Source organism: Schistocerca americana, chromosome 2 (genome assembly GCF_021461395.2).
Source record: "Schistocerca americana isolate TAMUIC-IGC-003095 chromosome 2, iqSchAmer2.1, whole genome shotgun sequence".
NCBI lineage: Eukaryota > Metazoa > Arthropoda > Insecta > Orthoptera > Acrididae > Schistocerca > Schistocerca americana.
In genome coordinates, this window is record NC_060120.1 from 353,098,361 (window position 1) to 353,123,966 (window position 25,606).

Here is a 25,606-nt window from a genome sequence, read left to right on the forward strand (position 1 = left end):
AATATATCTTGCAGATCTATTGCGGATGGCGTCGTTCTATTAATAAGAGCCAGTTTCATTCTCGTCCAATTCCAGATTTGCGTCTGATCTCTGCAGTATAATATGTGTTGCACTGTTTCCAAATGGCCACATGTGTCGCAAGTCGGTGTAGGCCGTAAGTTGATCTTACACAATTTCTCCCCCGTGGGCATCACCTCGTTCAAAACATCATACCACACGGAACGAACTCGGGATCGAAGAAGAGGAGTGCTGATATTCATCCAAATTTGTCGCCAGTTCGTGCCAGGATACTTCATTTCTATAGAGTTAATCTGCTGCCGATTCGTAAATACACTGTAGACAGCCGCAGCATTGAATGGTTGCAGGTGGTGATGCACATAGCTGGAATCCACGTAATATCGGCGAATATGAACGAGCTCGGGATGGATAGGTCCAACATTTATCGGTGGCGTCATATCCGGTGGTCGTAACTGCTGGAATAGACGTGCTGTAAGACCTGTCTGACTACATCGTAAGATCTTTGATGTTCGAGCTAGAAAAATCGCTAAGCACTGTAATTCAACGTCTTTAAGGGCTAGACCACCTTTATACCGAGGTAAAGCGGTAGCCTTGAAAGCGACTTTAAAAATATTACCTCGCCAAATGTACCAGCCTGCAAGGGCTAAAATTCTGTTTGCAATATCAGTAGGAATAGGGAGAACAGCGGCAACATGGTAAATCTTGCTGAGAACATAATAATTGACGAAATGTGCTCTCTGAATCCTGTCTAAAGACCGCATATTGTGTTCTCGAATCAAAGCTCGAAGGACGTTGAGCTTCTGTTCCCAATTCACTCTCACCATTTCCCGTGCATTCGGAGTGAGAATCAAACCAAGGTGCTTGAGCTGGTTGGTTGCCTCTAACCAAACGGTGTTCGCGAAGCGAGCCTGCGGACCTAAATGCAAGACTTTGGATTTCCGTTCGTTAAGGCGTGCACCGCAGGCGCTGGCATACCGGTGGACAAGCCGTCGCACGGTATCGAACTCTTCGTCGTTGTTGATAAGGACGCTGATATCGTCCGCATAGGCATGACAGACGGTCTTTGTATTCAGCGTTTGAAGACCCGGTAAGGTGACGCAAAACGTCTTCAGTAGTGGCTCTATAGCAATGGCGAAAAGAGTCGTAGCAAGCGGGCACCCTTGTCGCAAACCTTGTTGAATGGGTACAGGGGCTGTTAACTGGCCGTTGAATATCACGCGGGAAGACGTATTGCAAATACAGTGCCTTATTATCTGTACGAAATGCTGGTTGAAACCCAGTTTTTCCAGCGTTCTGAACAGAAATCCGTGGTTAGTCCTATGAAATGCCTTGTCGAACCCAAAAAAGACGATTGCCAACGTGATCTTGCAAATCCAAGTAATACCCCTAGACCAAAGAGCCTGTTCGTTCCGAACACGCACTGCATGTGAATGACGCCACCGTTGATGGTCTCACCATGTAGGGCTGCAGCTCAGCCAGCGTTCTCCCTGTCTGTCGCGGTTGGATTGTTTTCATCGACGTCTTTTACTATAGGAACCACACGAATCGGAGGGAGCTCGTAGCCAATGCCCTTGCTAATACAGAAAAAAACTGTTGCTATTACGAGTGTCCAGGTGGCACATCGGACGAACCGTCGTTTCCGTGGTGTAGCGGTTATCACGTCTGCTTTACACGCAGAAGGTCCTCGGTTCGATCCCGGGCGGAAACACGACTTTTTTAAACCCCTTTTCGGATTCCATTTCCGAGATAACGTCACGTCTGCGTATGCAGGGATAATAAATGTCGTGTGCTACACGGATATCGCGTCATTTTACTGTCAAATGCTCTTGCTCACATAGTGCACCAGTATTCAGTAACTCAGAACGATCGTAGCTCCTTTCTGGCCGGCAAAATTTATAATCCATTTCTTCAGGACTACTTCAAGTGCGCTTCATACTGGCTTTCCTGAGCTCACTGCACTCGTCTTGTCACAGCTCTGTTCAAGTGTGGAGGTAACTAATAGTGAGAAACTCTTAACTACGCTCAGTCTTGTACCCCACCCTTTGGTTGTCGTCGTCGCTAATCAGATGAGGTTCGCCTCCACTCACGGTGCACATGTTCTGCAAAGACAACCTGTGTTTTCCGTTGCATGCAAGATTCCTGTCGGCTCTTCTACAGCAATCGACCTATGTAATTTACTGGTGTCAGATTATTGCCATATGAAACGGTCCCTTCATCACCGTAGTGCTACACAAAGCGTGCTGCGGCAGGCATCTATTCTTCATTGCAGAGCTGCAAACGTGAGTGAGCTCCACCTATTCTTCAGCACGGTCAAAACGATAGGGCTCGTCCGGGATTTGAACCCGGGACCTCCTGCACCCAAAGCAGGAATCATACCTCCCTTTTTGTTTTTTTGTTTTTTTTATCGTCGCGGACGTCACATGATAACCGTTTAAGTTCGTTGTTGATCCTTTCACTCAGTTTTTTTATTGCAGAGGCGAACCATCTCTCTGACCTAACACGCTTTTTTTTTTAATAATTTGTAAATTTGTATTGAACAAACTAAAAGTACATATATATTCACTATGCAAGAGTTCTTCAAGGTACCATTTAAACATACACAAATGACTGTCAGTTAAACAAAAAAATATTAAAAAGAAAAACATTAAATACAACAAAATATAACATATTCTGTCTTCTTCCCTTTTTTTTTTTTTTTGTCGGTGCATGAGAACGTGGATAAGGGTGTTGCCTCATGTGACAGGTAGGCATGGTACACCCCAACTTTGAGGGGGGTCAAGGAAGACGCTGCGGAGATAACCGGCAAAAGTTTGTCGGTAAGATGGTTTTCGGGTGAGGGTGCTATGCCGCGGTCAGAACTTTGTACCAGAAGTCAAGGACTGTATGCGGACCACTCTGAAAGAGGTATTCTAAAGCCTGCCCTCGAAACCAGATGAGGGCGTGGTGCTTAGCAAGAGGGTAGTGAAATGTCTGAGGCAACAACAGGAAATCCGGGGTTACCGTCGTTGGCGGGGCACGGAGGTAAAAGCCCATGATTCGTTGGATGAGCAGCCATACGTTTTGTTTCAGGGGGCACGTAAGACGGTGCTCGTCGGTGTCTTGGATCTGACAGTCTGGGCAGAGTGGAGAGGTGGCCAGTCCTATGCGATAAAGTCGACTATTAGTCGGGAATTTTCCACAGACTAAAATATACCAGAGTGCAGACACAGACGACGGTAAAAAGAGTGCATGCACACACTCCCAAACCGTGCGCCAGTGAATGTCAGGATGCTGTAGCACCATGGGGGTCGCAAGGGTTGGACAGCATAAACAAACGATAATAATCTTTTGTACGGGGAGGAGGGGTGACTGGAAGATCGGCCGAACGTAGCTGAGTTCTATGAAACAATTGGCGACGTGGTACAATAATGGAGAAATAGGTGCCACATTGATCGGTGGATCGAGAGAAGCTGGTCGGAGGATATCTAAGAGACTGCGTGTTAAGGACGGGACCGGCCCCTGCCAGTGTCGCAACAGAGTGTGGACAAAGAGTGCGGGAGATCGTGCCCGCACGTTGACGAGTCCGAGGTCACCTTTTGCAGGAGGCAGTGTTAGAGTGTTGTAGCGGACTTTGAAAAGTGCCCCTGCTGATACGAAATATCCAAAGGCTCATTGGATGCGGCGGCCAAGGAGTAACGGCATTGGGAGGATCTGGGCGACGTGTACCAGTTTAGGGGCGACACGCATGCTGACATAGGACACACGCTGGAGTTGGTTTAAGTTACGGTGCACTTGACCGCGGACATGGTGCCGAATCGACTGCAAAAGCCGCCGGTAAGCCAGGGCCACTGTGCGGTGTGTGGATCTCGTAAATTCGATACCCAAGTAACGAAGGGTGGCACTGACTGGGAGTGGGGTCGGCACCATAGCCGGGAGGCCGTGCCCAATGTGCATCATAGTCGATTTACGGACATTAAGAATGCTACCAGAAAGACGTCCATACTGGTGGATCCATTGGATGGTGTCATTGAGTTCCGTGGAGGAGCAGGTGAGAAAGAGGGGATCGTCCGCATAAGCCCTACAGTGAAAGGTGTAGTCACGCAAAGTGAGGCCCTGCAGTCTAGAGGTAAGTCCAGTGATGAGGGGCTCAAGTGGAATGGCATATAGTAAAGTAGACATAGGGCATCCTTGACGCACAGAGTGGCGTATAGGAATCGGTCCTACAAGCCTCCCATTGACTTGTACCATCGAGACCGCGGGAAGTAGTAACCGGCGAATGGCATCGACAAAAGGTAATGGGAACCCCATACGTGTCGCCACCATGGGGAGGAATGGGTGTCGAACGCGATCAAAGGCGCTCGTGAAATCGACGGATACCAGTGCTGTACGAAGGCGACAAACCGACGCCAGTGCAATGAGGTCACGGCATTCTCCTAGGGCTGTTTGTAAGGTGGCCCCACAACCACGTGCAGTCTGCTCAGGTGAAAGGAAAGTAGGCAAGACGGTGCGTATGCGCGCTGCTAAGAGGCGTGCATAGATTTTATAGTCTGCATTCAGTAGTGTAAGGGGGCGATATGCAGAGACATGAGACCCTCCCCTCGGTTTAGGCACAGGTAGAAGAATGCCAGTGACGAATTCAGGTGGAATTGGGAAGGACGGAGTAAAGAGTTCCTGAATCATTTCCGTCCAGCGAGGAAGCATTAACTTGGTGAACGCCCGGTAAAACTCCACCGGGAGACCATCTGGTCCGGGTGATTTGTTCTTGGCCCCTTTGTTGATCGCATCTTCCACCTCTTCTGCGGTGATTGCAGACATCATGGACGTTGACTCCGCTACGGTGAGGGTCCGATCAGGGGAAGGACGGAGATCATCAGGAATGGGCGTCGATTCATCATCATAAAATTGGCGTTAATGTTCAGCAAAGGCAGACACCACTGCCGCCTGTGTTGCGTGGTGAACACCGTCGGAGGTCGTGATGTTGGGGACGAAAAGTCGACGTCGACGACTATGGTCGGATGCGGCATGGATTGTGGATGGGGTTTCGTCGTGGAGGAGGTCTTGTTGTCGGGAACGCACCACGACACCATGCAGTCGTGCACGTTGAAGAGAGAGGAGACGAGCTTTAGTACGTTGTCGTTGCCTATGGGTGTCAGGTGATGGAGGGAGTGCATAGAGCTCACGGAGGACGGCGTAGTGAAAATTTGTGGTGTCTCGATGCCATGCTGCTGCTTCCTTGCTACATTGTATGAAGGCCTTTCTGATTGCAGGTTTGACACATTTGAGCCACCAGTGGAACGTGGATATGTACTGCGGAAGGCGTCTTTCGCAAGACGCCCATGTAGAGGCAATACATTGTCGGCAGTGTGGATCATTAAGGAGGGAGGTATTAAGCTTCCAGTAACCTCTGCTGCGCCACACTGACTGAGGTGGCAGAGCTAGGGAGCAAATGACGGCGCAGTGGTCCGAAAATGCAAGGGGCCATCGTTCAGCTTGGGCGACTTCATTGCCAAGGTGGGCAGAGACATAAAACCGGTCCAGTCTGCTCGCAGAATTTGCTGTATAATGGGTAAAACCGGGGGTATTGCCATGAATTTTCTCTCAAACGTCCACTAGATGAAAATCTTCGATTAAGGTGAGCATCGCCGGGCATGGCGAATAACCAGGCATTTGGTCCTGCGGATGGAGGACACAGTTGAAATCGCCTCCCATGATAAGGTGATCATAGCGTCCAGAAAACAGGGGCGCCACGTCATGTCCGAAGAAAGTGGACCGCTGCCGACGGTTCGCGGAGCCAGACGGAGCGTAGTTATTGATGACGCGCGTGTCGAAGATGGCAACAGCCATGCCTCTTCCACAGGGAAGGATTGTCGTGTCCTTGAGTGGGATTCCTTCGCGTATGTAGAAAGCCACTCCACGCCCTGATTGATCACATGTGGACGTGTATGAGTCGTAGCCGTAGACTGGTGGTAGTGTGGCAACGCGTACTTCCTGAAGAAGGGCGACGTCGACGTCAGAGCCCGAAGCATGTCACATAGGAGTTGCAGCTTGGGTGCAGTGCCGATCATGTTGATGTTCAGTGTGGCAAACCGGTACGTTTGTTTCAGTGGTGGTGGACGCACATCTACCATCACCAAGGGAAGTAAGTGGAGGGCACCGACAGGAAGTCCCGTCCCATCAGTTGCAGTGCCTCGCTTTTGATGTTAACAGGCAGCCTTGTCCGGCGGAGGCAACTCATCCGGAGGAGGGGGCGTATCTTCGTCAATGTCGTCGGCCCATGCTCCTGTGCCGTGGGTCTGTCCAATGTCCATGGGAATTGCGTCGTGGTGAGAGAGATCTGGAGTTGTCAGCGGGGAGACAGGCGTCTCAGCCGGCGCACCGATCGTTACATTGTGCGTGGCGACCTCCATAGTGGTCCCGTCCTGCGAAACGTCTCGTTCATCGTGAAAGTTGTCCGCCGACCTCTGTGTGGAAATGTCGGCTGATTGGGTGTCGTCTTCGTCGTCGCGGGTGGCGACGCTTTGAGAGCCCGTGGATGAACGGCGACGGCGTTTGCGCCTACGTGGCGAGCGTTGTTTGCGCACGTGTTCCTCGGTGTCGGACGACGGCAAGGAGGAGCGTCGACCTGGTTCGAAGGCGTCGGTGGGTACAATGAAATTGTCAAACAGGTGTTGTGAAGAAGTACTGTTCTCCTCAGCGTCCGGTGCGGGAGCCTGTTCGGCGGCAAGGTTGTCAGGTGGGACGTCCGCACCGTCCATAGGTGACTGGGACGGTGGGACGTGTCAATCGGAAGGACCGGGCAACGGACTGGACGAAACTGTAGACGTGGCGAGAGCCGCTGCGTAAGTGACCGGGAGGGCGGTCATCATGGGTGTGACGGACGCTTCCGACAACGGGAGCTGCGCGACACGTCGTTGAATGCATTCAGACCGTAGGTGACCTTCCTTCCCGCAACCGGAACAGGTCCGAGGTTGGCCATCGTACATTATAATGGCACGGCAGCCTCCGATACGTAGATAGGAAGGCACGTGTTTCTGCAACTCGATGCGGACCTGTCTAACACCGTTTAAAACTGGATAGGTCTGAAATTTGACCCATCGTTCGGCAACATGTTCCAGAACGTTGCCATAGGGACGGAGCGCCTCGATGACGACGCCTGCAGGTAGTTCGAACGGCAGTTCGAAGATCCTTATCGTCCGTGTGCCGAGACCTGCGTGATCGACGGTAACGGGTCCGACGTTGCCGTCGGAATGACAGAAGCGCAGTCCACGTTTTGCCTCTTGAAGCACCTTGTTGCACGCCGCATCATTGATCATTTTGACGTAGACGGTACTGCTAACTATGGACAAGTGGATACCAATTAGATCCGTTGGTGGTATTTTAACTTCATCGCGAATAAATCGTTCTACCTCCAGGGCCTTGGGTCGGGCGAAATCGGAACAAAAGTTGAAACGTAATGTCTTCTCCCGATAGTTGTGCGCCATGGTAGTCTAGAAGGGAAAACGGCACTTACAGCGGCCGAAGTAAACACAAACACACCGTGCGCGCCTCGCCCGCAGCGCTCTGGGCGCGTGACCGCCTCGCAGCACTGCCGGCGGCAGACTGAACCCCTAGACCAACGAGCCACCTGCCATTAACAATGAAGCTAATCCCAAGCAGTCACCACTGATGGGAAGAATATTAAAGGCAATGAATATAGAGTGAATAATTTCATCGCGCTCTGCAGATGAACAGACGGTGGTGTTTCACTTTCGTCATGTGGTTTCTCAGTGTCAAGGGAAGGCAAATGCACTAAACAAAAGAACATCGGGAATCCGAAACACCAACTCATAACGAAAAGATTGCGGAATATACTGCAAGCAAAACTTCCAGAAGACGACTCCTGAAGGCGTCGGTGCCTTACGAATTATTCCGTGCAGCAATGATCATCTAGGAAGAGCCAACTGTACGTGTCGCTGTACCACACAACTTTTTTCATATTGTTTTACCTAAATTTCCATTAACTCTTCGTTACAAGAATACTGTGTGGTTTTCACCTGATCTGCTTCGTCCAGCAGCGATAGTAGTAAGTAAATCGACGACAGTATCATTAAAAGTAGGTCAGACACAGAAATCGGAGTTACGTGTAGGTCATGTTATTCTGCTTTCAAATGCAGTTCTCCGGCTGGGGGTAGTGGCGTACTCCCACAATCCAAGTGTCTGGGAGGCCGTTGTTGTGGGAGAGAGCTGGGAACAACTACAGATTCGATCGTTTCATCAGCTCAGGAACGACCGCGATGCCCTCATCGAGCTCTGCAGATTGACCAGATAGCAGTGCGAAATTTTCGGCTAGCGGTGGCTCGGGGTTAAGAGAAGTCGAGAGCAATGAGCAAAACTACATCGGGAAACCGAAACAGACGACTCATAACGAAAAGATTGCGGAATGTACCGCAAAATCAAAACTTCGAGAAGACGAACTGTGAAGCCGTCGGTGCATTAACAATCATTCCGTGCAGCGACGATAATCTGGGAAGAGCGAGGCGTGGGTATCGCTCGACCTCACAACAGATTTTATATAATGTTCTACTTATTCTAAATTTGCGTTTCCAGATCATCAGTAAAAGGTTTCCTTCTTCCAAAATCGATATTAAGAAGTACATCGACTGCAGCGTCATTAAGGGTCACGGGTCCGGGCGCCGGCGCGCTGGCGGTGGCCTCCCGGGGCTACTGGTGCCTCGATGTGGAGCTGCCGCTGAGCCCAGCCCCCTTGCCGCTAACGAGGTGATTGCTTTTGGTGACATCATTTGCAATAGCGACTGCGCGAATTGACGGTACCTCGTACGGAGAGAGGGAGTGGCTGGTGCTACTGAGGACTCGGCCGCGAGCATTTCCGACGACTTCTTGGGCTCTTATTCGTCATGGCATTCAGACAGGCAAGGGTGCTGTCGATTGTTGCATACGAATGCCAAATACCTGCATTGTGCGTTTCCGCAAAGTGGTTTTTACGCCAACGTTGGGATCGTCCTACAAGTTGTGTCAGATGTGGAGCACAGAGCGTAGCAGTTTCCGTGGTGTAGCGGTTATCACGTCTGCCTAACACGCAGAAGGTCCCCGGTTCGATTCCGGGCGGAAACACCTTTTCGTCGCACTCAACAAGACACTTGCTTCAATCTCTACTGTGACCATTTAAATCAATTTCAAACGTCCCACCACCAGGGTGCAGATGGCTCAAATGATACATGACACTTTCAGAACCGGTTACTTGGTTTTTGTGCTTACCTGGAGGGCTGGAAATGCGCGGAACAGCCGCCGGCATGCCGGTAGTTGCCACACGTTTGTACAAAACGCAAGGACTCGTCCGGGATTTGAACCCGGGACCTCCTGCACCCGAAGCAGGAACCATACCCCTTTTTTTTTTTTTAGTCTCCTTCTTCTTTTTGGCGAAGAAGCAATCTTTTGGAACAAAAAAAAATTTTTTTTTTCAAAGCCAAACTCAAATTTCTTTTTCCTTTAAGAACAAATTGTGAGGAATAAATAAGGATTTTTTTTTCAAAAGAAAACAAAGACTCCAATTATACTGGTTTCTCCTTCCAGTAAACAAAAATGAGTCTCCTTCGTCTTGTTGACGAAGAAGCAATCTTTTGGAACAAAAAAAAGTTTCTCAAAGCCAAAATCAAATTTCTTTTTCCTTTAAGAACAATTTATGAGGAATAAATAAGGAAAAGCTTTCTAAGTCGTCGTGCGACTTGTAGTTAAAGTCCAGTTCTTACAGGAGCTCCTGAAGTATATCCGCCTACAGCATGCCAGCTCGTCCAAACGTGTCTTCTCATGGCGTAAGCGTGGGTTCTGGGTAGCAGATCTATTCAGCTCGGTTCGGTTTATACAGTTTTCAGCTTCTCAGGGCTTGGACGTTCCAGCTACTAGGTGGGTCATCGAAAGTGATCCGTAAGAAATTGGAAAAATATTGTTTATAGCGTGGGTTGCGTATCAGGACGCAGTGTCGTTCGTTGAGATGAGTCCAATATCCTAGCATAGACTTGTCGCCAGAAGTAAAAAGATAGCGGATCGTGTGGCCACAGATCCAGTTCACAGAGCTAGTTTTGGCGGAGGGGTAGAAAGTCTTATCGGGACACAAAAGCATGTGGACGTCGATCTGAGCCGGTGTCTGGCGAGTAAGAAACGCCAAAATTCGCCGCGCAAGTGTCCAGACGTCTAGCGCTGTGCTACAGTGGAACCGGTGGACATCCGTGTCATCTACTCCACAGTGGGTGCAGAGGGATGAATCGGCGAGATGGATGCGGTGCAGACGATCTCGGTTAACTTGTTTGCCATTCACGGTGATGTACCACGCTGATTGAACGTCTGATTCGAGAAAACGCGCATGGATCGCCTTCCATATGTGTCGCCACACGTACTGTGGATACTTACGTTCGATGGGGTTGGACGGGCGGCACTGTTGTAACAATTCGGAGACTGTTTTCGTGAGGTACAAACGTGTAAGTGGTAAGGACCGGTAGATATAACTGAACTCCAGGAAAAATCGTTGGATGTGATAAAAGGGGGTTGGAATGGTCGATACCAGTACTGGGGCGGACAAGGAGGCCGGTGCAAAGTTGTGAAGCAGGAGGCTAGTAAGGCTCTGCGGACAACGATGCCAAAGTTTTAGTTGGGAGCTGACGTATAGTGCCTTGACACGAGTCGGCACGTGGATGAGTCCCATCCCGCCAAGATCTCGTGACAGTGCAAGGGATTCATACTGCACCTTGAATAACATCCCCGAGCTGACGAAGGAACCGAAAGCCATCAACAGTCGTCGCGCCAGGAGATTTGGGACTGGTAGTACTTGAGCCACGTGTGGTATACGGGAAGCATGATACATGTTCACGTATTGCGCGCGTTGGATAACGTCGAGAGCTCGTAGTCAGTGATTTGCGAGATTTGCTCTGATTGTCTGTAGCAAGCGTCTACCATTGATAGTCGCTGAGCGGCGCAGGTCTGCTGTGAAATCAAGTCCAAGACACCGTATGGTGGCGGCGACACTAAGGGAGGCAGCGCATCTCTCCGGCAAGCCCTCACCAATGAGCAGGACATTGGATTTTGACACGTTGAGGCAGCTCCCCGACGCTTCGCCGTAAGTCGCCACCCATGTCAGTGCTGCTCGTACTTCATCTTCACTGCGCAGATATAGTACTATGTCGTCTGCGTAGGCTGTACAACAAAAACGGTGGCCTTGCACAGCCATGCCCTCCAAACGTTGGCGCATGCCCTGGAGCAGGGGTTCCAAGGCGAAAGCATACAAAATCGTGGAAAGAGGGCATCCTTGTCGTACAGATCGTGCAATGACCAGGGACGGTGTAAGATGACCATTGTACATGATTTTAGAGGTTGCACTACTCAACAGGCGCATAACCACTGTGACAATACCGCCAGGAAAACCCATATGCTGAAGAACTGTCCGTAAATAGAAGTGGTCAACACGGTCGAAAGCCTGGCTAAAGTCCAGTGAAGCCAAGGCGCCAGGGAGACGCTGATGATGCGCTAATGCTATCATGTCTCTGTAACGGTAAAGGGCCGTACGGATGTTGTTGTCGCCTCCTAGGGAAGTCTGGTCGCAGGATGTGACGTAACGTGCGACCTTCTTGAGTCGCGATGCCAGTAGCCGTGTGAATATTTTCATGTCGCTGTTGAGCAAAGTAATTGGTCGATAGTCCTGGACCCTCGATAACCCGCGCGGTTTATGTACGGGGATAATAATTCCTTCTAGAAAGGCGCTCGGGACCACTGTCATCGGTGACATCAGCTCTTGTGCGATTGCCGTCCACGTGGAAGCCAACAAATAGTGAAAACTTTTATAAAATTCGATGGGTATACCGTCAGGTCCAGGAGATCTGTTATCGGAACCCGCCTTGATAGCGTCTACGACTTCATCTGTGGTTACGTCGTCTTGGAGGTCATGCACTGCATCCTCCGGAAGAGTGTTCGTAGTAAGCTGAGTGACTTCTGTGATCAGTGCTGCAGAATGCGGTACGGCTGCGTATGGCCCGGCAAAATGAGAATGGAGAGCACGACCGATGCTTTGTTGGGTGTCGTGCCGGCGCCCTTCCACATCAGTGAGGACTTGGATCAGAGCTCGTCGTCGTCGTTGTCTTTCCTGAAGGAGGTGGTACATCGACGGACGTTCTTGAGGGATTCGATAGAAGCTCGAGAACGGACTACAGTGCCTTCCAAGTTACGCCGCATGATCAAGGAGATCTGCGCCTTCGTGCGATGGACCATCGACTGCCAGGCTGGCGAGAAAGGCATCGTCGTACAGTCACGTAGAATGGTGTAGTAGAAGTGCAGGGTATTAGTTTGCCACGCCTTTAATTCCTTCCCATAACTCATCAGAGTCTTCCTGAGGGTCGGCTTTGCACAGGAGAGCCACCATGATAAAGTGGAGTCATAGGCTTCTCGACGATAGTGGCAGCGTGCCCACGCTTCTTCGACCATACGGCGACAGTCTGAGGAGGTCAGGTGAGCGACATTGAGTTTCCACAGACCACGACTATGCCACACTTGCTGTCGGGTGAGAGTGACGTCACAGAGGTACGCATCATGGTCTGAAAAGGCCAAGGGCCAGACTTCCGCATGACGTGTGCCATCAGCAAGGGAGCGGGTAACGCAGATGCGATCTATGCGGCTTGACGAGTGAGAGGTGTAGAATGTATAGCCCGGTTGAATTCCGTGGAGCTTCTTCCATGTGTCAACAAGTCGAAGACGGTCGATGACCACTGAGAGAGATGCACAAGGGGAATGTCGCGGGAGTTGGTCCGCGGGCTCTTGTGTCGAGTTAAAATCCCCACAGAGTACCAAATCGTCCTGCGGACTGGTGAAGGGGGGTGTGACGCTTTCGGCAAAAAAAGTTTGTCGGTCATGACGGCGGCCAGTGCCGGACGGAGCGTAGATATTAATAATACGCACGCCGAACAGTGTGAGGGCCATACCTCGCGCAGTGGGGAGGTAGATGACGTCCTCTGCAGGGAGTCCGTCGCGTAGCAGGATGGCGACGCCGCTACCGGTATCGGATGCGGGGGAAACATGAGCGTTGTATCCAGTGGGAACTAGGAAGTCAGCCACAAACACCTCTTGTAAGAGTGCTATATCCACATCCGCAGAGTAAATAGTGTCTCTGAACATGGCCAGTTTATGGGGGGCACGAATAGTGGCGAGATTCATTGTGGCGATACGATATTGCTGTGTGCGGTCATCCTCAGTATTTGCAGAACGTGCGGTAGAAGTAGCCGGCAGGTGGAGGGAGACCCGCCGGTGGTCCCGCCGTGGGGTCCGCAGCTCGTGGTCTCGCGGTAGCGTTCTCGCTTCCCGAGCACGGGGTCCCGGGTTCGATTCCCGGCGGGGTCAGGGATTTTCTCTGCCTCGTGATGACTGGGTGTTGTGTGATGTCCTTAGGTTAGTTAGGCTTAAGTAGTTCTAAGTTCTAGGGGACTGATGACCATAGATGTTAAGTCCCATAGTGCTCAGAGCCATTTGAACCCGCCGTGGGGCGCCAGCCCCAGTGTCGCCGAGGTGGACTGTGCAGACACGCTGGCAGTCTGTTCCACTTCTTCTTCAATGTCATCGGTCCAGGAAGCTGACGACGTGGACATGTGACGGTCACGTACTTCCGGAACAGGTGTTGTGGATTCCGCAACATGAGTGGCAGGGGGACCGCCGTCATCATTCGCTGACAACGGCGAGGACACGTCCCTGGCTGGGAGAGTAGGCGTCACAGGAGGGGCTCCTGTTGCTGCCACATCGCGTGACTGGACGCAATGTGGGAGATCACCGTCAGACATCAGGTCGACATCTCGTGGGGCCGTCTGAGAAAGGGCGTCATCGGAAGGCGTTCGTCGTCGTTTCCTGTGTTTGCGAGGAGACCGCTGTTTTCTGATGTGGCCTTCTGAATCAGAATGTGGTCGCCCGTCGTCTGACGCCGAACCCGTCTGGAAACAGGCAGACGTCGGCACGACACCGAGGTCGACGTCCATGGTTCCAACAGGAACATCGGTTTCGGTCTGCAAACCGGACGGTCCTGAAGCAAGCACTGGAGGCGACGCCGTGCTTGTGTCCTCGGCGAGTTGTGGTGCGGCGGGTGGCGTTGACGATGCTGCTGGCGCAATCGAGATTGGTACGACGGGGTCCTGTGCAACCTTGGCGTAGGTGATGGGTAAGGACGTGACCGTCGAAGCCTGGGTCTCTTCACGTAACGGCGTCTGTATTAAACGGCGGTGTAAGCATTCGGAACGTACATGTCCCTCCTGGCCACATCCTGCGCACGTTCGTGGCTGTCCATCATACATGACGATGGCCCTCACACCGCCAATCAGCAGGTACGATGGGACATGTTTCGTAAGCTCAATTTTTATTTGCCGGACGCCATTTAATACGGGGTAGGTCGTAAATGTTTGCCACTTCTCCGCGACGTGATCCAAGACGGTGCCATATGGTTGGAAAGCGGCAATGACCACATCCTGCGGCACCTCGAACGGGAGCTCAAACACCCGCAATGTCCGGAGACCGAATCCAGCATGGGCGACTGTCACAGCACCCACAGGTCCATCAGAGTGTTTAAATTTCAGTCCGGTGGCATGACGGTGAATTTATGTCATTGCAAATTTCCTCCGTCGACATCTTGATGTAGACAACACTTCCAGTGATGGAAAAATGTATGCCGATTACGTCCTGGGGGTTCAAACGTAGATCCTCACGTATGAACTGTTCGACTTCGAAAGCTCTGGGTCGTGGATGTTCGGCCTGAAACGTTACTTTGATCGTTGCACGGCGGTACGAGTGCGCCATGGTGTATTAGTACTGGACTCGATAGACACAAACACCGCAACGCGGAAGTAAACACCACCGAGAGCGAAGCGTCGGACGGCGCGCGGAGCAGCTCCGCACGCTAGCACGGCTGCGAGCCGACTAACGTACCCCTAGACCAACGAGCCTGTTCGTAGCGGCTAAGCGCTGCACATGACTGATGCCTCCGTTCTTGGTATCACCATGCAGAGCTGCTGCTTACCCAGCGTCCTCCCTGGCTGTTGCAGTTTGATTGTTTTCATCGATGTCTTTTACTATAGCAACTTCTATAATCGGAGGGAGCTCGTAGCCGATGCCTTTGCTTACGCAGGAAAAATTTGTTGCCACTACGGGTTTCCAGGTAGTACAGCAGCAAAGCCGTCGTTTCCGTGGTGTAGCGGTTATCACGTCTGCTTTACACGCAGAAGGTCCCCGGTTCGATTCCGGGCGGAAACACGACTTTTTTAAACCCCTTTTCGGATTCCATTTCCGAGATAACGTCACGTCTGCGTATGCAGGGATAATAAATGTCGTGTGCTACACGGATATCGCGTCTTTTTACTGTCAAATGCTCTTGCTCCCATACTGCATCGGTATTCAGTGACTCAGAACGCTCGTAGCTCCTTTCTGGCCGGCAAAATGTATAATCCATTTCTTCAGGACTACTTCAAGTGCGCTTCATACTGGCTCTCCTGAGCTCACTGCACTCGCCTTGTCACAGCTCTGTTCAAGTGTGGAGGTAATTAACAGTGAGAAACTCTTAACTACGCTCAGTCTTGTATCCCACCCTTTGGTTGTCGTTGTCGCTAATCAGATTAAGGTAGACTGCTCCACGATTGAGGTTCGTCTCCACTCACGGTGCACATGTTCTGCAAAGACAACCTTTGTTTTCCGTTGCATGCAAGATTCCTGTCGGCTCTTCTACAGCAATCGACCTATGTAATTTACTGGTGTCAGATTCTTGCCATATGAAACGGTCCCTTCATCACCGTAGTGCTACACAAAGCGTGCAGAGCGTGCAGAGCTGCAAACGTGGGTGAGCTCCACCTATTCTTCAGCACGGTCAAAACGATAGGGCTCGTTCGGGATTTGAACCCGGGACCTCCTGCACCCAAAGCAGGAATCATGCCCCTTTTTATTTTTTATTATTTTTTTTAAAAAAAAAGCCTCTCTTCTCCCGACATAGCCCATCCAATCCCTCACCTTTTCTGCCTTCTTCGGCTAGCTTCTACGCTGTAAATTTGTTAGGTTGTTTTTTTTTTTTTTAGTGTGTAAATGTTATAACATAAAGTAAATGAAAACAAAAGGGAGGAGTGGCTTACACCCATTAATGCCATCTCCGGGAAGGAATCCTCTGTATGTGCCGTCTCCATCGGCACTGTGTTGGTTCGTGATTTTTCTCGAATTATCTTTGGCAACTGTACTTTAGTGTCCCCCGTACGTCGGAAAACTGTAAGGTCGGTTTCTCGGGTTGCAATGTGTTCACACCGTTGCTTGTTCGTTTTGTTTCATCGTTTGGTCTCTTCTCGTTACTTTCCTGTCTTGTCTAATCTTAGCTTTAGACTCTCCAAGGCTGTGGGGGATCCATGATCGCTCTGATGAGAAAATTTGCGTATTCCTGTTTATAATGTGGAAGTTAGCGAAGTCCATCGTGCTGTGTTTGTAAATATGTCGAAAAGTGTCCAATACTACGTTCTGAGTTTGCAAAAATATAATATATTGCTTGTCCTTTCAGCTGTTACGGCATTTCGTTTCGTGGTAGGGTAGAGGTCATCGTCCGGTAGAAGTAGACTCTTAAGGGTGATGGCTTCCGGGGACGTGCGTTGTAGAAATGCCAATAGGTTTCTAACCGCTTTCCAGATGTCATGCGCCGTACCGCATACGAATTTGTGTTCATCAGTATCTTGCACGTTACAGGTTGCACAAAGGGAAGTATCAGCCAAATATATCGAATGTAAGCGGGAAGCCGTGGGAAGTTTCCTATTCACCACGTAATACCACAATGCTCTCGCCCTCGTTGGCAAATGTGGATGATGAACACTTCTCCATATACGCGGCCAGACTGCCTCTGGGTACTTATCTTCAATACTGTTCCGAGCGTGCGTCGTGATTAAATATTTGTACACTGCTCGCACTGTGACTATTTGTGCGTCTGGCATCCCCATGCTGATGTAGCTATAGTCAATCAAAAATTGCTTGAGATGGTGAAGGTCGTCTGGTATGTGATGAACATCCACAGGCGCGTCAAGATTAGCCGGCTTAATTTCGTTCAATAGAAGAGTGGTGATACTATTAGGCGAATTCTTCAAATGGCTCTGAGCACTATGCGACTTAACTTCTGAGGTCATCAGTCGCCTAGAACTTAGAACTAATTAAACCTAACTAACCTAAGGACATCACACACATCCATGCCCGAGGCAGGATTCGAACCTGCGACCGTGGCGGTCGCTCGGTTCCAGACTGTAGCGCCTAGAACCGCACGGCCACTCCGGCCGGCGCGAATTCTTCCATCTTTTATATGTAGAACTGACGTACAGGGCCCGTGTCTTCGTATAGACGTCGATGAGGTTGAGACCACCTGACGCCGTCGGTAGAGTCAACGTAGAATACTTCACTTTGAAAATGTGGCCGCGGCTGACAATGTGGCCGAAGGCATATAACAATCTGCTTGCCATCGGGAGGGGTAGTGGGAGTACGCGTGCCACATAGTTAACTTTAGAGACGAGATAAACGTTCACCAAGGCCACGCGTTGTATGTCGTCCAGCGACCTGAGGTTATGTTGGCGTATGCTCGCGCGCACTGTATTTAGTAAATCTTTGTAATTGATCGCAATCGTGCGTCGGATGTCACGAGTAAATTTCACTCCCAAGCACTTCATGACCGTGATCACCTTGATCTGTCCATGAATGGGGGCCCTCAATCCGCGATCGATCTTCATAACACCGGACTTCATTACATTCAGCTGAGCCCCCGGCGCCTTCCTATACTGCTCTACTATGTCCATCGCCGTCTGTATCTCAGCCGTGGTTCGCACAAGAAAGGCCACATCATCCGCGTAGGCGCGGCATACAAACTTGTGACCATACATCAGGACACCCTGAAGGTGTGTGTTCAACGCTGTTAATAGTGGCTCGATGGCGATAGCAAACAGCGCCATCGACATAGGGCAGCCCTGTCTGACCGAACTTTCGATAGTTATCGGCCCCACTGATCGCCCATTGAGCAATATCGTGGACTGGGAGTGGTGCAGCAGACGTGCGATGATGGTCAGGAAACGGTGGGGGAAGTTCATTGTCTGCATGGTTTTCAGTAAATACTCATGGTTTACACGGTCGAATGCTTTGTCAAAATCGAGAGCAACCATGGCGCACGGAATGCGACAGGCGGCAGCTATCGCTATGATGTCGCGATAGTCACACAAGGTGTCGTGAATGTTGCGGCCTTTACCGACACTCTTTTGTGGCGGGGCTGTGACCGTGTTCATCACCGGTTTGAGTCTCCTAGCTATAATCCTTGCAAAGATCTTATAATCACAGTTTAAAAGTGTGAGCGGGCGGCAGTGTTTTGCGGATTTCGCCAATGGCGACTTAGGAACCGGTATGATCAGGCCCTCACTGAATTGTCGTGGGATGTCTTTGTCGGGGTCCATTAATTCCTGGCATATGCACGTCAGTTTCGGTAACATCAGTCGTTTAAATGTGTGATAGAACTCCACCGGTAGGCCGTCTGGACCAGGTGACTTGTTCTCAGGGCCTGTCAGCAGCGCATCTTCTACTTCCTCTTCAGTAGGTTCAGCCAACAATTGTATTGCTTCTGTCTGATTCACCTTGCGGGTTATACCCGACAGTAAAGCCTCCATCGCCTCGAGATCCACAGGGCCAGCGGCTATGGCGTCGCATAATAGTGCTTCAGCTCAGCTGATATCTCTCGCTGCTGCAACAACAAACATCCGTCCTCCGTCCGTAGTTCAGTGACTAGTTTCCTGCGGCGACCTGTCCGCTCCTTAAGCACGTGATAGATGGAAGGTTGCTCGCCTGCGACACCGTCACGAAGGCGCGCCCTGACTTTGCACCCGATGAGCTTTTGACGCGTCAAAGCCGTAATCGTGGCTTTTATCCGTTGTATTTCCTGGTGATTGACTATAATCGACGCGTCCGGGCGGTATAAGTCTCGAAGGACCTGGAAATAGAACTCGACCGTCCTGGTGTACCACTCCTTCCATTCACGGGAGTATCTCATAAAGGCCTTCCTGATTGTCGGTTTTGCACAAGTTAGCCACCACTCCAAGGCATATTGAGAAAACCTTCTCTCACAAGCTGCCCAAGACGCAGCAAAGAGGTCATTGCATTCCTGTTCGTCCAAGTGCGAGACATTCAACTTCCAGTATCCTCTTCCACGGTACGTCCCTTGTCGTTGGAGGTTGATAGTACAAATGTACGCCGCGTGGTCAGAGAAGACGGTCGGCCATATCTCCGTCTGCAAAAGTCTGCGACTTAAATCCAGCGTTACGTAAATACGATCTAGTCGGCTGGCGGAGTGAGTCGTGACATGCGTGAATCCTGGCCTATCGCCATTGACGTGTTCCCAGGTATCAATAAAATGAAAGTCCCGTATTATAGCCGCTAGATCCGGACAATTGTTAAAATGTGGCGTTTGGTCTTTCGGGGATAGGACGCAGTTGTAGTCGCCACCGAATATAATGTGGTCGTAATGGCCTACAAGCAATAGTGCAATAGCATCTGTAAAAAGTGACGCCCGCTGTTGTCTGTTACCAGTGCCTGAAGGGGCATAGACGTTGACAATACGAGTATCGTAAATGGTGAGCGCCATGCCTCTCGCTGTTGGGAGGTACTCTACGTCAGTCGCTAGTATCCCTTCCTTTGTAAGGATGGCTATTCCAAGTTCTTACACAGTTCCGGGATGAGTGAAGGCCATATATCCACTAATCGTGTCGAGGTCTATGTTCTTCACCTCTTGTAGTAAGACCACGTCGAGTTCGGCGGCGTATAACATGTCACGTAAGGTCTGCAGCTTGAGATTGCTGCTGATACTGTTGATGTTAACAGTCCCTATCCTGTATGCTTGTGCAGAAGTCATTCGCTGTTGGAAGGGAGGAAGGCCTTTTCTGTGACTACACGCACTATAGATTACTGTGCACTGGGGCGGGTGGGAATCCCATCCGTATCATCTCTGACGCCGCGCACTATCGCTGTCCCCACACCAACCATAGGGTCGTCATTCAAGTCCCCTTCTGGTGGAACGCTTTCCACATCATCGGCCCAGTTGCCGGTCTCCCGGAGTCCAACCGACGTCGTGTCGCCGTCAAGTGTTTGCATGGGTATGTCATGCGGGGTCACCTCCTGTGTCCCGCGCACTACCATCTGTTCGGTGGGTGAGGTTGGTGGCTCGGCCGTCGCAAGAATGCCTCCCGGAATGAGGACCTGGTGGATGCCATCATCCTGTGCGACCGGTGTTCCTCCAAGAGTGCGGGCAACCCGCTGAGCCTTTTCACGCACCTCCTTCGCCGTCTGGTCCGCGCTCGGGGGCGCAATCCGTTGTTTTTTGCGTCTGCGTGGTGAGTGCCGTCGGCGGCTCATCTCACTATCGGAAGATACAGTCTGGTCCGGTTCCTGCGGGTCCTCCGAATCCTGTGGCACGACGTTTTCAGCCGCAGCAACTGCGGCATGGCCCTCGTCAGCAGGAGTTACCCGTTGCTCCGACGAGGCAGCGGGTAAGTTTGTCGCCTTTATGCGGGTCGCGACCATGGGCGCATAGTGGTTCTCAGGTGGTGATGTGCGAGGAGCCACCTCCTCTACTGGTAAGTGGCCCGGTTCCGGTCCTCTGACTGCTGCAACGTAACTTACCGGCAACGTCTGCATAGTCGCAGGGCTTACGGCTTCTCCCACTGGTAACTGCGCTATCCTCCTCTGCAGACAGTCCGAGCGAACATGTCCTTCCTTACCACAACCTGAGCACACTCGTGGTTGCCCATCATACATTACAATGGCTCTACATCCACCGACGTATATATATGAAGGGACGTGACGCCGAAGATCAATTTTTACCTGCCGCACCCCATTGAGAACAGGGAAGGTATTTAAAGATGTCCACTTCTCCGCTGTATTACTTAAGACCGTGCCATATGTATTAAGAACAGTATTGATCTGCCCTGCAGGCACCTCAAACGGAAGTTCAAACATCCTAATGGTCCGTACGTCAAGGCCTGCCATTTCAACCGTCACATCCCCCACGCTACCGTCACAATGGGTGAACTTGAATCGACCTCCCGAAGAGGCTATTACTCGTGCACAGCATTCTGTGTTCGCCATCTTCACATAGACTGTTCGGCTAACTATCGACAAATGGATCCCGATCACTTCGTCAAATTGTAACTTCACTACATCGCGCAAAAAGGCCTCTATTTCGTATGGCTTACGTCGTGCATAATGGTCGTCGAAACTAAATTTCAGTGTGTTTTTACGGAAATGAGATTCCATCGTTCCCACGCGTACATGACAAACTTCCTCGAGAAACGGCTGGTCCCACCGTGTTTACTCACCACTCGCAGCGGCGCTGGCCCGGAACAGCTCGAACGTAAACAGCGCACGTCCGAGCACCTCGCCAGCCGCGAGTAGACTGATAATGAATGTCGTGTGCTACAAAGATATCGCGTCAATTTACTGTCAAATGCTCTTGCTCACGTAGTGCACCGGTATTCAGTAACTCAGAACGCTCGTAGCTCCTTTCTGGCCGGCAAAATTTATAATCCATTCCTTCAGGACTACTTCAAGTGCGCTTCATACTGGCTTTCCTGAGCTCACTGCACTCGCCTTGTCACAGCTCTGTTCAAGTGTGGAGGTAATTAACAGTGAGAAACTCTTAACTACGCTCAGTCTTGTATCCCACCCTTTGGTTGTCGTCGTCGCTAATCAGATGAAGGTAGACTGCTCCACGATTGAGGTTCGACTCCACTCACGGTGCACATGTTCTGCAAAGACAACCTTTCTTTTCCGTTGCATGTAAGATTACTGTCGGCTCTTCTACTGCAATCGACCTATGTAATTTACCGGTGTCCGATTCTTGCCGTATCAAACGGTCGCTTCATGACCGTAGTGCTACACAAAGCGTGCTGCGGCAAGCATTTGTTCTTCATTGCAGAGCTGCAAACGTGGGTGAGCTCCACCTACTCTTCAGCACAGTCAAAATGGCAGGGCTCGTCTGGGATTTGAACCCGGGACCTCCTGCACCCAAAGCAGGAATCATACACTTTTTTTTTTTTAATCTCGTTTTGTTCGCTTTTGTTCGTTGCATCTCTTCGGGGCGGACGTCGAAAGACATCCGTTTAAGTTCGTTGTTGATCGATGAGCTCGGTTTTTTTATTACAGAGGGCTGCTATCTCTCTGACCGAAAACCCCTAGACCAACGAGCCACCTGCCAGTAGCAATGAAGCTAATCCCAAGCAGTCCAGCTCCGAGGAACACAAACTTCCATGTAAATCAGAAACAAAAGCGCTTTCTGAAGGCAGCGCTCACCACTGATGGGAAGAATATTAAAGGCAATGAATATAGAGTGAATAATTTCACCGCGCTCTGGAGATGAACTGACGGTGGTGTTTCACTTTCGTCATGTGGTTTCTCAGTGTCAAGGGAAGGCAAATGCAGTAAACAAAAGAACATCGGGAATCCGAAACACCAACTCATAACGAAAAGATTGCGGAATGTACTGCGAAATCAAAACTTCGAGAAGACGAACTGTGAATACGTCGATGCCTTAACAATCATTCCATGCAGCAACGATAATCTGGGAGGAGCGAGGGGTGGGTACCGCACGACCACACAACAAATTGTATATAATGTTCTACTTATTCTAAATTTGCGTTTCCAGATCATCAGTAAAATACTGTGTGATTTACACCTGGTTTCCTTCTTCCAAAAGCGATATTAAGAAGTTCATCGACTGCAGCGTCATTGCGGGTCGTGGGTCCGGGAGCCGGCGGTGGCCTCTCGGGGCTGCTGGTGCCTCGATGTAGAGGTACCGCTAAGCCCAGGCTCCTTGCCGCTAACGAAGTGATTGCTTTTGGTGACATCAATTGGAATAGCGACTGCGCGAATTGACGGTACCTCGTACGGAAAGCAAGAGTAGCTGATGCTACTGAGGACTCGGCCGCGAGCATTTCCGACGACTTCTTGGGCTCTTATTCGTGATGGCATTCAGACAGGCAAGGGTGCTGTCGATTGTTGCATACGAATGCCAAATACCTGCATTGTGCGTTTCCGCTAAGCGATTTTTACGTCAAAGTTGCGATCGTCCTACAAGTTGTGTCAGATGTGGAGCTCAGAGCGTAGCAGTTTCCGTGGTGTTGCGGTTATCACGTCTCCCTAACACGCAGAAGGTCCCCGCCTCGATTCCGGGCGGAAACACTTTTTCGTCGCACTCAACAAGACATTTGCTACAATCTCTACTGTGACCATTTAAATCATTTTCAAACGACCCACCACCAGGGTGCAGATGGTTCAAATGATACATGAAACTCTTTCAGAACCGGCTACTTGGTTTTTGTGCTTACCTGGAGGGCTGGAAATGCGCGGAACAGTCGCCGGCATGCCGGTAGTTGCCACAAGTTTGCACAAAACGCAAGGGCTCGTCGGGTATTTGAACCTGGAACCTCCCGCACCCGAAGCAGGAATCATACCCCTAGACCAACGAGCCTGTTCGTAGCGTTTAAGCGCTGCACATGACTGACGCTTCCGTTCTTGGTATCACCATGCAGAGCTGCTGCTCACCCAGCGTTCTCCCTGGTTGTTGCAGCTTGATTGTTTTCATCGATGTCTTTTACTATGTTGTTGTTGTGGTCTTCAGTCCTGAGACTGGTTTGATGCAGCTCTCCATGCTACTCTATCCTGTGCAAGCTTCTTCATCTCCCAGTACCTACTGCAACCTACATCCTTCTGAATCAGCTTAGTGTATTCATCTCTTGGTCTCCCTCTACGATTTTTACCCTCCACGCTGCCCTCCAATACTAAATTAGTGATCCCTTGATGCCTCAGAACATGTCCTACCAACCGATCCCTTCTTCTGGTCAAGTTGTGCCACAAACTTCTCTTCTCCCCAATCCTATTCAATACCTCCTCATTAGTTATGTGATCTAACCATCTAATCTTCAGCATTCTTCCGTAGCACCACATTCCGAAAGCTTCTATTCTCTACCTGTCCGAACTATTTATCGTCCATGTTTCCCTTCCATACAAGGCCACGCTCCATACAAACACTTTCAGAAACGACTTCCTGACACTTTAATCTACACTCGATGTTAACAAATTTCTCTTCTTCAGAAATGCTTTCCTTGCCATTGCGAGTATACATTTTATATCCTCTCTATTCCGACCATCATCAGTTATTTTGCTCCCCAAATAGCAAAACTCCTTTACTACTTTAAGTGTCTCATTTCCTAATCTAATTCCCTTTCATGTCGCTCGACTCTTATAACTGCCATCTGGTTTCTGTACAAATTATAAATAGCCCCTGAATTTTACCCCTGCCACCTTTAGAGTTTGAAAAAGAGTATTCCAGTCAACATTGTCAAAAGCTTTCTCTAAGTCCACAAATGCTAGAAACGTAGGTATGCCTTTCCTTAATCTTTCTTCTAAGATAAGTCGTAAGGTCAGTATTGCCTCACGTGTTCCAGTATTTCTACGGAATCCAAACATATCTTCCCCGAGGTCGGCTTCTACTAGTTTTTCCATTCGTCTGTAAAGAATTCGTGTTAGTATTTTGCAGCTGTGGCTTATTAAAATGATTGTTCGGTAATTTTCACATCTGTCAACACCTGCTTTCTTTGGGATTGGAATTATTATATTCTTCTTGAAGTCTGAGGGTACTTCGCCTGTCTTTTACTATAGTAACTTCTATAATGGGAGGGAGCTCGAAGCCGATGTTCTTGCTTACACAGGAAAAATCTGTTACCACTACGGGTTTCCAAGTAGTACAGCAGCAGAGCCGTCGTTTCCGTGGTGTAGCAGCTATCACGTCTGCTTTACACGCAGAAGGTCCTCGGTTCGATCCCGGGCTGAAACACGACTTTTTTAAACCCCTTTTCGGATTCCATTTCCGAGATAACGTCACGTCTGCGTATGCAGGGATAATAAATGTCGTGTGCTACACGGATATCGCGTCATTTTACTGTCAAATGCTCTTGCTCCCATAGTGCACCGGTATTCAGTAACTCAGAACGCTCGTAGCTCCTTTCTGGCCGGCAAAATTTATAATCCATTTCTTCAGGACTACTTCAAGTGCGCTTCATACTGGCTTTCCTGAGCTCACTGCACTCGCCTTGTCACAGCTCTGTTCAAGTGTGGAGGTAATTAACAGTGAGAAACTCTTAACTACGCTCAGTCTTGTATCCCACCCTTTGGTTGTCGTCGTCGCTAATCAGATGAAGGTAGACTGCTCCACGATTGAGGTTCGTCTCCACTCACGGTGCACATGTTCGGCAAAGACAACCTTTCTTTTCCGTTGCATGCAAGATTACTGTCGGCTCTTCTACAGCAATCGACCTGTGTAATTTACTGGTGCCAGATTCTTGCCATATCAAACGGTCCCTTCACCACCGTAGTGTTACACAAAGCGTGCTGCGGCAGGCATCTGTTCTTCATTGCAGAGCTGCAAACGTGGGCGAGCTCCACCTATTCTTCAGCACGGTCAAAACGGTAGGGTTCGTCCGGAATTTGAACAGGGGACCTCCTGCACCCAAAGCAGGAATCATACCCCTAGACCAACGAGCCACCTGCCGGTAGCAGTGAA

At 50.2% G+C, this 25,606-nt stretch overlaps 4 non-coding genes across 4 annotated transcripts; all 4 read left to right on the top strand.

Annotated features, from left to right (window-relative positions):
• Positions 1-1,653: 1,653 nt before the first annotated feature.
• Trnav-uac lies at positions 1,654-1,726 on the top strand. The gene has a single exon. It is a non-coding gene; the product is annotated as a tRNA-Val (tRNA).
• Positions 1,727-9,035: 7,309 nt separating this feature from the next.
• On the top strand, positions 9,036-9,108 carry Trnav-aac. Its single transcript has one exon. It is a non-coding gene; the product is annotated as a tRNA-Val (tRNA).
• A 6,080-nt stretch (positions 9,109-15,188) lies between these two features.
• On the top strand, positions 15,189-15,261 carry Trnav-uac. The gene has a single exon. It is a non-coding gene; the product is annotated as a tRNA-Val (tRNA).
• Positions 15,262-24,807: 9,546 nt separating this feature from the next.
• Trnav-uac lies at positions 24,808-24,880 on the top strand. Its single transcript has one exon. It is a non-coding gene; the product is annotated as a tRNA-Val (tRNA).
• Positions 24,881-25,606: the final 726 nt, after the last annotated feature.